The 12,482-nt window shown below is 38.5% G+C and overlaps 1 long non-coding RNA gene across 1 annotated transcript in view; it reads right to left on the bottom strand.

Annotated features, from left to right (window-relative positions):
- Positions 1 to 10,663, bottom strand: part of LOC131830271 (uncharacterized) — a 53,784-nt gene extending 43,121 nt beyond the window's left edge. Inside the window, exons 1-2 of the long non-coding RNA XR_009353091.1 lie at positions 10,534 to 10,663; positions 7,949 to 7,991 (exon numbers count right to left, since the gene is read on the bottom strand). This is a non-coding gene — a long non-coding RNA (uncharacterized LOC131830271). The remainder of the gene's footprint in view (positions 1 to 7,948; positions 7,992 to 10,533) is intronic.
- Positions 10,664 to 12,482: the final 1,819 nt, after the last annotated feature.

Raw genomic sequence — 12,482 nt, 5'->3', positions numbered from 1 at the left:
AGGTGTAATAGGGATAGATAGATATCCCTATAGATAGATAATAGGGATAGATAGAGGAAGGTTGTTTGTAAAAAAAAAAAAAAAGAAAGAAAAGAAAATAGAGAAAGCATGAGAAAGAAGAGCCTCAGTAGTAAGGCATTTCTGGTTCCCATTTTCAGTTCCTGTAGGGCTGGCTGCTCTTTGTTTCAGCTTTGAATTTCTGTAAGATACATCTTTTGCCCGATAATAAACCCTCTTTACTTGAGCTACTTCATGTGGATTACTGTTACTCACGGCCAGCAGCCTGAATTGGAACAATCCATTTTACTGACAGCTTCTTCCTAACTGCACACAGAATGGAAGCCAAAATCTTTATCATAGTCAAAAAGCATCCCTCACCCCAGACTTCCACTGTAACTTCATCTTTGGCTCTCCCCAAACTTTACATTACACTCAGCCAGTTTGCTCTTCTTTAGTCCTCTTTCTCATACCATGAAATGTAAGCTCCACAAACGGCAAAAAAACGTATTGTCTTGGGCACTTTTGCATTTCCAGAGCTTAGCCCAATGCTCAGTATATAGCAGAAACTCAATAAGTAGATTTTTAATAACTACTAAGAGATAATCAAGAGCTCAAAATCCATATCTGGTCTCACTGTACTCATTATTCTGTATTGCTTGGTCAACCAATTGCCAATTTATTTGTTTTTAATTTCTAAATTACAAAATCTATATTTATCATGGACATCCATTAACCCATATATACACGTTTATGGAGCTCAAAGAGGAGACATAAGAGCTACAGTGTTTCTGCAGGCATCACCAAGATATACTACAGATTTATATAGAAAAACCTTTCTGGAATCCAAAACAAGGAACAAAAACAGCACTAAATACATTTAGCAAAACATGGGTAATAAATATCCCCCTTACTAGAGTCTTTGTTATTGTTAAACTCAAAATTTACAAACTAGCCACTTTTTAGGTAGAAAACACTAAGCAGTTTAATAGAATAGTGGTTTGTTGTTGTAGCTGTTGTTTTTTAATCAAAGGCTTGGAGGAACATTTTGGAAATGTTGCCCTGAACATTACTAACGGTCTAATAACTTAAAATTACACCATATGCTCCCAAAACTGAAGTCCATCTTCTTCCCTTTTAAGTGCAAGAAACATATCCATGTCCAAGAAGGGGTTGGCCATGGGCCAATGGGAAAAACCCCAGGGGTGCTGAGGATTAACTTGCCTCCTATGTCTCCAGAACAGAAATTGCTGAACTGCCACAAGCCCTTATTTGAATGCCTGTGGCTGTGCAGGTGCAAATTGGATCAAAATGTCTACCAAGTGATGTCTCCCCAAGCAACAGGACAGGCACCCTCCTGGTGGCTTGCTGTATATCCCATCATGTAAGACATTCCACTAGCCCAGTCTTCAGTACAGTGCCATCAAGATTTTTACTGAATTTCCTCAGCCAACTTCAAGCTCCCCAACACCAGGGTCTGAGACCTGGTTGTTTTGGGGTCCCCAGCATCTGGTCTCATATTTGGCACATAATTGCCTGTAATAAGCTCCACGAGAGGCAAAATTTTAGCATGGTTAAGAGTTCAGTTTCAAATCCTGGCCTCACAACTTGTTATGTATGGGACATTGGCAAAGTTGCTTTGCAGCCCTTTTCCTCAGTTTTCTTACTTGTAGGAGGGGAATTAATAGTACCTCCTTCATATGGTTGTGGTGGTGATTCACTGACATGGCTCAAGATAAGCACCCCATAGGTGCCAGTTGTTGTTGTTTTTGTTGTTATTCAGTTTTTGCTGAATGAATGAATGAATGTCCTTACAGACTTGCCAAGTCCCTGATCACTGCTTTGACCTCAGAGTTCTCAGGAGCTGCTCTCCATGGTAGTTTCCAGTGCTGTTGGAAGCCATTGGGGGAGATCCTCAGCACCACAAATGGGAAATCTAGAGGCCATTGATAGGCTTGTGTTATGAATAGAAGAGAAAAACATGGAGAATACTAAAAGGGAAAATTTTGCCCATGACTTGTTGAATAGGCACTGTGCTTTGTTCTCCAGCCTATGAGATATGAGCATTGTTCTGGACACCGTTGCCATCAAGAGAAATGGAGACAGGTGGATGGAGAAAAATATGGAAGGGCCTGGAGTTTATCTTTCCCTATCAATGAGTCAATCTGTAATTATTGAGCACCACCATGTGCTAGGCCTTCTGCCTGATGCATCAGAAGCAACCTCTGTTCTCATGGAGCTTATAAGTAGGCAAGGAAGGTAAACATTCAGTGTTTAACAAGTGGATACAGCAATATGAAGGCAGAGCAAGAGCTCAGTGCTATGGCAGAATTTAGCAGTGGGACCTGGCCTAGTTTAGGGTATCAGCAGGGTTTCTGGAAGACAGTGATGCTTTAATTAATACCAAAAGACAGAAGGATTAGTTCGATGAACAGGAGTGGGGAGAATGTTCCAGGCAAAGGAAAGTGCAAATGAAAAGGCCCAAAGTGGAGGAAGATAAAGTGTTAGAAGAACTGAAGGAAGGCCATTGTGTCCGAAGGACAGAGCCTGATGGGCAGCATGGTGGGAAATGGGGCCATGAGGGCAAGGACTGTTCCATTCCTCTTGCCCCCTCCCCCCCTTTTTTCCTACCCTCTCCTGTGCTCAGTCTCCACTCTAGAAATCCTCAAACTTCTCACCACCAAGAATCTCCCTTTCTTTTCATTCTGCTTCTGTCACTTTCGTTTTTTCAAATTTTGTTTTGACACATCTCTTCAAATACACAGCACTTTTTAAGACATGCATTAATTATCCCATTTTAATTAAAATCATCTTTAATTGCTAGTCACAGCTTCTAATCAGAATGAGATAAACAGTGTTATCACACAAAGCTGATGGAATTTCAGGGAACAACACATAGATGTGACAGCCTGTTAAGGTAATACTAGTACTCATGAATATTGGTTGAATACTTGCTCTTGGTCAGATACTATGGTAAACACTTTCTATGTTTTTCATTTTCATTTAATCCTTCTATGACTCTAGGAAATAGCCGACTTTCTAAAAGAGGCAGTTGATTTGGAGAGGCTAAGTAACTTGTCTGAATTCCACAGCTAACAAGGAGGTGAACCTGAGATACAAATTCAGGAAGTGTGACCTCTGATTCCACACTTTTAATCCATATCTGGTTTCTGGTCTTGCAGATGTGTTACAAGGAAGTCCATTTAATTTTTAATAATATTAAAAATAGCCCTAACATTTCTCTCCTTCCTCTCTCTACTTGATGCCTTTGAAGATAGGTCAAGATTTCCTGAGGGTTTTCCCATTCTTGGGCAATTGGTCTTGCTTCCAAGCATGGGCTATTGGACTTGGTTGCAAGATTCACAAAGAAAGAACCAGATTCTGGAGTCTCAGCACTACATGGCCATCAGTAGAGGTAGCCCTTTAAAACCTTTAACTTGAGTTTCTACTTCAAACTTGGAGAAGGATTTTATCTAGACAACTAAGTTAATTTGAGAAGCTTTGCCAGTGTGTTGAAGATTCCCTGTGATTTTGTTGGAAAAAAAGTCCTCAGTTTCTTTTTTGCACATATAGTACTTAAAAATCAATATCACACAGAGCAGTCATCTGATTACAATAAGATTCATGAGGAAGAAAATAAAACACCAATGTTCTCTGCACAGCTCTAACTCTATGCTAATGAATCAAGTTAAAATTTCCAAATATCTCTAAAAATAATGATAGATGGATTATGTGGTGTCAAAATTATGATATTTAAGTTGGTGAGAGAATTCTAGTACTTCAAATTGACAAGTTTTCCATTTTCTAATGAAAAACAATACATCAAAGAAATTATTTGCACCATGCCCAGACAATTGTATTAATCTATTTGCTCCTATGGCAACAGAAGATGAAATAAGCTAAGCCTATGTGGTTAGGTATAAAATAAACTTTCTAGAAGCAATCATTTCAAATTAAAACTAAATTATCAGGTTTACTTCCAAAAAAAGATAGACAGAAATAATGCTATAATAATGGCTTACATATTCCACAGCATTATGCTCTTACAGTTCTGCATAAAACTAGGAGGGACATCCTTACCTTTGAACTCAGGTTCCTGTCTACAGCTGGATCTAGGCATTGCTTCTCATGAATGCATCGCCCACACAAGCTCCAAACAATTGATGCAATTTGGAGATGAGTGAACTGAAGGTACTGAGTACTGTAGATGTATAGAATTAGCAAGGAGGTAATTTAGCTAGCAAAACAAAGCTATGCTATGCTAAGACACACCAGCAGAACTCAATGAAAGTTGAGCCCATCAACTCTTGTGTTGGTAATGTTTAAAGAAGAAAAAAAGAAAAAATTCTGCAAAGGGAAAGGAAGAATTCAAACCAGCAAACTTCACCAAACAACCACCAGATGTCTGGCAGACTTCCAGGATCAGAATGCTAAAACATGCCTTATCTCCAAGGTCAAGGAACTGTTGTTATTTATCTATCTATCTATCTATCTATCTATCTATTTATTTATTTATTTATGAGAAAGGAGCTTTCCTTTCCTCCTTCCGATTTCTTAAATACCAAAATACTTGATGAAAAAGTCTTTTTTTTTTTTTTTTTTTTTTTTTTTGCTGGTGGGAATGCAAAAATGGGTTAGCCACTTTGGAAGACAGTTTGGCAGTTTTGTACAAGACTAAGCAAGTCTATCATACAATACAGTGACCCCACTCCTTGGTATTTACCTAAAGAAGTTGAAAGTTGTCTACACAAAAACCTTCACACAGATGTTTAAGTAGCTTTATCCTTAATTGCCAAAACTTGGAGGTTATCAAGATGTCTTTTGTGAGTGAATGTATAAACAAACTGTGATACATCCAGACAATGGGATACTATTTAGTGGACACAGAGGAAACTTAAATGCATATTACCAAGTGAAGGAAGCCAATCTGAAAAGGCTCTGTACTGTACAATTCAATTACATGGCATTCTGGAAAATTTAAATCTATAGAGACAGTAAAAATATCAGTGATTGCCAGAGGTTTGGGAAGAGAGAGGAATAAACAGGTGGAGCACAATGGATTTATTGGGCAATAAAACCACTCTGTACCATCCCGTAATTATGGATACTGATCATTATTTGCCAAAACACAGAGAAGGTACAACACAAAGAGTGAACTCTAATGTAAACTATAGATTTTGGGTGATTATGATATGTCAATATCTGTCATCAGTTGTAATAAACGTACTACCCATGTGCGGGATGCTGATGGTGGGGGAGGCTTTGAGTGTGTGTGTGGAGGGGATATTTGGGAACTCTGCATTTTCTACTCTACATTACTATGAACCTAAACCTGTGAAGACCTTATAATTAAAAAAAAAAATAAATATTTCAGAACTGAGTTTCCGAGCAAGGATTTTCCATAAAACAATGAGACAAAATGAAAATTGTCATGGAAATGAGTCATAAAGAAGAAAAGTAAAAACCCATATTAGAATTGTAGAAGAGAACTTTTGGCTCAAAATCCCGACATGAAAGAGCTTGTCTCACTTAAAAGTAGCTTTGCACATTCAGTACAAAGACTGGGAAAGACTGGGCTCAAGGCAGCAGGAAATAGAACATGTGGTGAAGAAAAGGAGGACGAGGAGGGGGAGGAGAAGAACCTGATCATTCTCTCCGTGAGGCGAAGAAATGACTAAGCTTAGATTCTCCATTATTCTTTATTAATTCTCTCAGTAAAAGTTTTGAGGGCCAGATTCTGAGAATACAAAACCAGAAAGTCAACTCTTATCCTCAAGGAACACATACTCAATTGATAACCGTGATTGCTGTTTTCTTTTCAGACCTGAGTTTCCCCACTCGACTCATCCTAAGGATGATCATTCATATCTGTCTTCCCCAAATCTTCACCCATTCCCTGAGTACTCTGGGTTTTTTAAATTTAGGAAATGTCAATCAAATTCCATCTCACCTCTAGATAGATATAGCCTGTCCCTCTTCCCTTGGGGTGTGTCTTGCCTTCCTTACACCAACACAAAACTCATCTTCTTTCAAATACCAGCTCACATGTCTCAGGCTTAAAAGACTTTCTTAACTATTCCAGCCAGCATTTACTTGGTATATCCTTCCCTGGACTTATTATTTTTTACTTTTTTTTTTAAAGATGTATTTATTTATTATTAAAGATGAGGGGAGGGAGAGGAGCAGAGGGATCTCTAGCAGACTTCCTGCTGAGTACAGACCCCAATAAGACATGCAGCTCAATCTCACTAACTCCAAGATCAGGGCCTGAGCTGAAATCAAGAGTCAGAGGCTTAACTGACTGAGCCATCCGGGTGTCCCAGACTCATTCTTTATGATAGTCAGTGTCCTGGATTCTCAGTGAACCATTTCATATGTGCATTCTTGGTCTCCAAACTCAGGCTGTGAGCAATGGAACATTCTTTGCCTTATGAACATTTCCCACAGACTGTCAGAATGCAAGGCACAAGAGGCATTCACACATTTGTTAATTGATTTATATAAAATTGTATTTCTGCTAATTAAAGCTTACCACTAAAAAGTGGGATGCTGCTTTTCCAAATGAAATCCATGTAACTATTTATCTCAGAAACTCATAAGTGACTTTAATAACAACCTTTGTTAAATTCCTTTCTCCGTGATCAAATTCCAAACACTGACAGATGAGGCAATCCCATGATGTTAAAATTAAATACAGGAGCCATTTGTGGTAGCTGCTGTCAGGTGAGATATTTTATATGTAACTAGAGCTCAAGGAATGATTCAAAAATTTTTTTTTTTACATTGCTTATTGTGAACAGGAATTTACTGATAATTCCATTCGGTTTAATAAAATTAAACATCTCTAAACAAGAAATAGCCTTGTCACCAATATTGGCTAATAAAGAAAAAATTCTACATTTTAATAAAATGAATAATATACTTTATACTTAGGGAAGAGAAAGACATAGGAGTTTACATTCCTACTAGTGAAGCAGTGAATATATTTAACCGGAACTATTAAGAGACAGAGAAAATAAAACACCCCGAAGAATACATAACATAATCTTATTCATTCCTAGGGAATCCTTAATCCCTTTACTTTGCAAACTTCCTTCATTAATTATGTTTTTTCACACTCCAAATTCTCAATAGTTCACAACTGGATGCTCACAGAAGTTCCCCCACTTATTCCCCATAACAACAACAAATTTCCACTAAAACATCACACAAATGTACAAATAGGTACTCCCAAGCAACTCCAGTGTGGAAAAAATGCACTAGAGAAGATCTCAAGTCTCAGCCTCCAATGTGGTGTGGAAGACAGAATATAGAGCATTTGTATGTATTTTACCCACCACCCCAAATCCATATAAATAACAGAAAATATATTTCTTGAAAGAATAAATATATGACTTCTGATCTGGATAAGATAGCATAAATGACTCTCCTTCTTCCTCCCCCATGTTCCTCCCATAAACTTGACTGCTGGAACCGGAGCATCTCATTGTCTTCTGCTCTTGGACTGAGATTTATACCATTGACTCCCCTGGTTCCCAGATCTATATATCTCTATCTGCACTTGTATCTCTATCTGTATCTATATCTATACCTACATACCTCTGCTCTTGATTCTGTGACTTTGGAGGTGAATCCTGACTTACACACTATTAAATATAGCCGCAAACTCTAGAAATAATGCAACAGACTATAATAGGAAAGTTCAAAGGTGAGAAGGGATAGTCCTTCTGCTCAGGTACATCAGAGCTGGAGAAACAAGGCATTGTGGCAGGATATCACAAACACATATCCATAGCAGCGGATGGTCCAGATCTGGAATCTCCTAACTTCCAGCCTAGCAGCAGAAGACATCCCAGGTACCTTCCTCCCTTGGATCAAAGAAGGGACCTGCTGTTGACAAACAACTCACCCTGGGGAAGTACTTTCAATCCTAGATGCCCTCATCACTCACCTAAAGTCATCAGAATCCTGGTCAGAGGAAGTGCCTTTCATTCCTGCAAGGGAACCAGCAAGGATTAGTAGAAGTCCCAGTGGCATTAGACAAACCAACCAAACCAAAATAGCACTAAAAAACCTTTCATAACTAAATTACCACAGGACCTGTAGCTTACAAAAGTGGGCTATGACTTGTATGCTGAATCTAAACAAGGTAACAAGCTTTCAAAAATAGATTTAAATAGGGGCCAGGATCTTTTAATATAATGTCCAGGATATAATAGACTAGCTCTCGTCATATCAACAACCAGAAAAATCACAACATGAATAAGAAAAGACAATTATCATATGCCATCATAATAAATCAGATGTTGGAATTAACTGACAACCATTTTAAAGCAGCCACATAAATGTGATTTAACAAGTAAAAGTATGGGTGCCTGGATGGCTCAGTGGGTTAAAGCCTCTGCCTTCGGCTCAGGTCATGGTCTCAGGGTCCTGGGGTTGAACCCCGAATCAGGCTCTCTGCTCAGCAGGGAGCCTGTTTTCCCCTCTCTCTCTGCCTGCCTCTCTACCTACTTGTGATCTCCGTCTGTCAAATAAGTGAATAAAATCTGAAAACAAAACAAAACAAACAAACAAAAAAACAAGTAAAAGTAGGGTGCCTGGGTAGCTCAGTTAAGCATCTGCCTTTGGCTCAGGTCATGAACCCAGGATCCCAGGATTGAGCCCTGCATCAGGCTCTCTGCTCAGTAAGGAGTCTGCTTTTCCCTCTCCTTCTGCCCCTCCCTGCCCACTTGTGTCCCCCACCATGCTCTCTCAAATAAATAAATAAAATCTTTTAAAAAACCAAGTACAAGTAAATTCCTTTGATGCAAACAAAAAACCATGGAAAAACCTCATCAAAGAAGGTTTAAAAAAAGGAACTTAGTGGAGATTGTATAAAAAATGCAATGGCTGAAATTTAAAAATCTCTCCAGAAGGATCAATAGCACAATAGGATAGAGGGAAGAAATCAGTGAACTTGAAAATGATGTCATGGGTTGAATTATGTGCCTCCCAAATTTGTATGTTGAAATCCTAATCCCCAGGACCTTAGAATGTAATGTTGTTTGGGGATAGACTTCACAGACATAATCAAGTTAAAATGGGTTAGAGTAGATCCTAATCCAGCATGACTAATGTCCTCATAAAAAAGGGGAAATTTGGACACAGAGATATGTACATAGGGACAATGTCATGTGAACATGAAGATAGCCATCTATAAATCAAGGAGATTTATCAACAGATCTTTTCTCATAGCCTTCAGAAAGAATCCTCTATCAGCATCTTGATTTCAGACTTCTAGCCTCCCAAACTGTGAGGCAGCAAATTTGTATTGTTTAAGTCACTCATCACATGGCAGCTTCAGCAAAGTAAAGCAATGGGACAATAGAAAGAAGCCAGTTTATGCAGTGAAGGGAAGAGACTACAAAAGATATCATCGTTACCTCAGAGATCTGTGAGACAATAACACAGATCTAACATTTGTATCATCGGAGTCCCAGTAGAACCAGATTGAAGCTAAAAAAGATGTGAAGAATTACTGGCTAAAAATTTCCTAAAAAGTGAGGAGAGTAAAGGAATTTACATATAAATGAGATTTCTACATATTATTTGAAGGGGTAGATCATGGATACCAGGAGACAGTGTTAAGGTGTGTGTGTGTGTGTGTGTGTGTGTGTGTGTGTGTGTGTGTGTATACCTAGAGCAGCAATTAGGACAATTACATAAAGCAATATACTCTATAACACCATAAATAAAGCAAAATGGAATCCTAAAAGGTGTTTAAATAACCAATGGAAGGTAAGATAAGATAAACATAAGAAAGAAAAATGAAGCAAACAAGTAACATAGCAGACCTAAGCTCTAGCATATATTAATACATAATTATATGTAAATTATTTCAGTACACTGGTTAAAATACAGAGGTTAGCAGGATGGATTAAGAATCCACCCCCATTCTTCCATGCACCGTCCATTTAGAAACCTACTTCAAATACAATAACACTGGGTACCAAGAGTTGAAATGAAAGGCCCATAGGTCTTTCAAAAGATGTTTTCAAAGGATCAGGAAGCTAGTAAACAAACCTGCCATGGGGTCGTGACTCTAAAAGGCAGCACCGTGGGATTAAAACTGGACTAGAATTAGATGAGCCATCATAGGAACTGACATCCAGCAAAAAATCCTCACAACAACTGAGGTTTGATTAAGGTGATCTCAGATTGCCAGTGCCCTCAGATACCTAGAGAAACAAATCCCTTCTGGAGGACAGTAACAACATCATAAGCCTCAAGTTATTTCTACAAAAATGTGCAAATACAATGCCCACACCCATTAAAAAACAAGGGCAGGAATCAAGAGACTTCCGTTTCTGGCCAAGATAGAGTAAGAAGGACCAGATATACATTTCTGACTAATTTTTTTTTTTAAACTGGACAAAAAAAAAACTGGACAAAATTTATAAAACAAATACTTCAAAGACACTTGATATCAGGCAACTAGCATCAGACAACACGTATTGTTCCGTGAAACATGGGAAACAAGTCAAGTAAACTTACAAGTGTCCTGGCTTCTTGCCTTAGGAGAGGATATCCAAGTTGCCACACAGGGAAGAGGAGCCCAGGTGAAGTCGGACAGACTCTGTGAGTGGAGAGGACAGACCTGGGAGCCCAGAGAGGCCGAGCCAGCCAGAAATCACAGCGCAGTGTTACTAGAGATGAGAGAGTTACACACACAAGAAAAAATGCTGGAGATATGTGTGGAATTCCCCTAGAGTCTTTAGCTAAATACTAATTACAGCAGGCGAGAAAACTACCCAAGGCCAGGGAAAGGACTACCTGAAAAGTTCAGAGGAAAAAATAACTGAGGCTCGCATGGGTCTGGGAATAGTACCAGCCAAACTGGTAAACTTGTAATGCAAATGGCATGGGGGGGGGGGGATACTTAGAAGGATTTTGCCTCAATGTTCAAGATAAATTAGCTACGAAACAATCTTTATTTCTGCTTCTACTAACAAACCTTGAAAAGAAACCTCAAAAGGATCAAACTTTCCATGCACATTAAACACATCCCAGAACAAAGTACAAGAATATTGATAGGAATACACAAATATTCAGCATTCAATAACACAAAACTCACACTATGTAGCATACTATACATGTAAGGAAGCAAGAAAATATAATCTGCCAAAGGAAGGAAAATCAATGAACTACAAACAACCCTGAAATGGCACAGATGTAAACATCAGCTGACGAAGTTATTATAACCAAATTCCCTATGTCTTTTCCAGAATGGAGCCCTTAAAGAGTCAGTGGAATTAATATGCCAAGGGGAAAGATTTACTACTACTGTAAATGCAAAGGTGACCATTAAGATAAGAAATAAGGTTTATAGTAATAACCTAATAGACGAGGTAAAATAGAATCATTAAAAAATACTCAATTGATTCAAAATAAGATAGGAAATAGGGAAAAAAAGGGGGGGGAAACACTGAATGGGACCAATAGAAAGGGAACAAGTGAGATTTAAAACTAAGCATGTGGATAATCACATTACATAGAGGGAATGAATAAAGGAAATAAATGAAGGCAAAATTCCTGATTTGGGCATAAACAAGTTCATGATGCTGGTGTCCTGTGGTGAGGTGGTCAGGTGTATAGGGCAGGCAGGGTAGTAAATTTGATGGGGAGACAACAAAATTCTATCACAGCATATTAAATGGAGAGATGAGTAGGCTCATGTGTGCAAGGCTAGAGCTCACAAGGAGATGCTTGGATTGGAGACAGAATTTTGAGTGTCAACTACCCATATGGTATTTAAAGCTATGAGGTTCAAGATGAGATCTTTTAGGGAGTGGGTGAAAAATAGAGCAGATAACCTTAGCAAGCCCTTGGACACCCCCCAGTTAGAAGTCTGGTAGCCAGCAAAGACTCTGTGTAGCCAGCAAACTAGCCTGAGGGGTGGCTGTGGAAAATGAGAGAAAACACAGGAAAGGCGGTGTCCTGAAACCAGGAAAGGACATGTTTCAGGAAAGCGAGAGGGGGCCCACCCTGTGTAACATGGCTGACAGGTCAAGATCGATAAAATCAGAGATGTGCCAATTGATTTTGTCAAGATGTAGATAATGGCTGATTTTGAGACTTGTTAGTGCAGTCATAGGAAGAAAAAGCCCTTGGAGTGGGGATGAAGATAATGGGAAGAGAAGAATGACTGATTGAAGGAATAAATGGTTGCTCATTTTCTCTGGAATTCCAACTTTTTAAAATATGAGTTATTATTTATTTATTTGTTTATTTATTTTAAAATTTTTTATTGTATTTTGTTAGTCACCATAAAATACATCATTAGTTTTTGATGCAGCGTTTTTCTAAAGTGGTCCACTGAATTGCCAATGAAGATGTGCATGACAATGACAGTTTTAATACTAAGCCTCTAAGCTCAAAGACAAAATACTTCAAGTACCCTGTTTACTCTGTTCCTGAATATATTAAAGGTTCACAAAATTGCA

The sequence above is a fragment of the Mustela lutreola genome, chromosome 4, assembly GCF_030435805.1.
Source record: "Mustela lutreola isolate mMusLut2 chromosome 4, mMusLut2.pri, whole genome shotgun sequence".
NCBI classification, from domain to species: Eukaryota; Metazoa; Chordata; class Mammalia; order Carnivora; family Mustelidae; genus Mustela; species Mustela lutreola.
The sequence above is the reverse complement of the archived record's forward strand: the minus strand, read 5'-3'. Positions and strand labels throughout refer to the sequence as shown.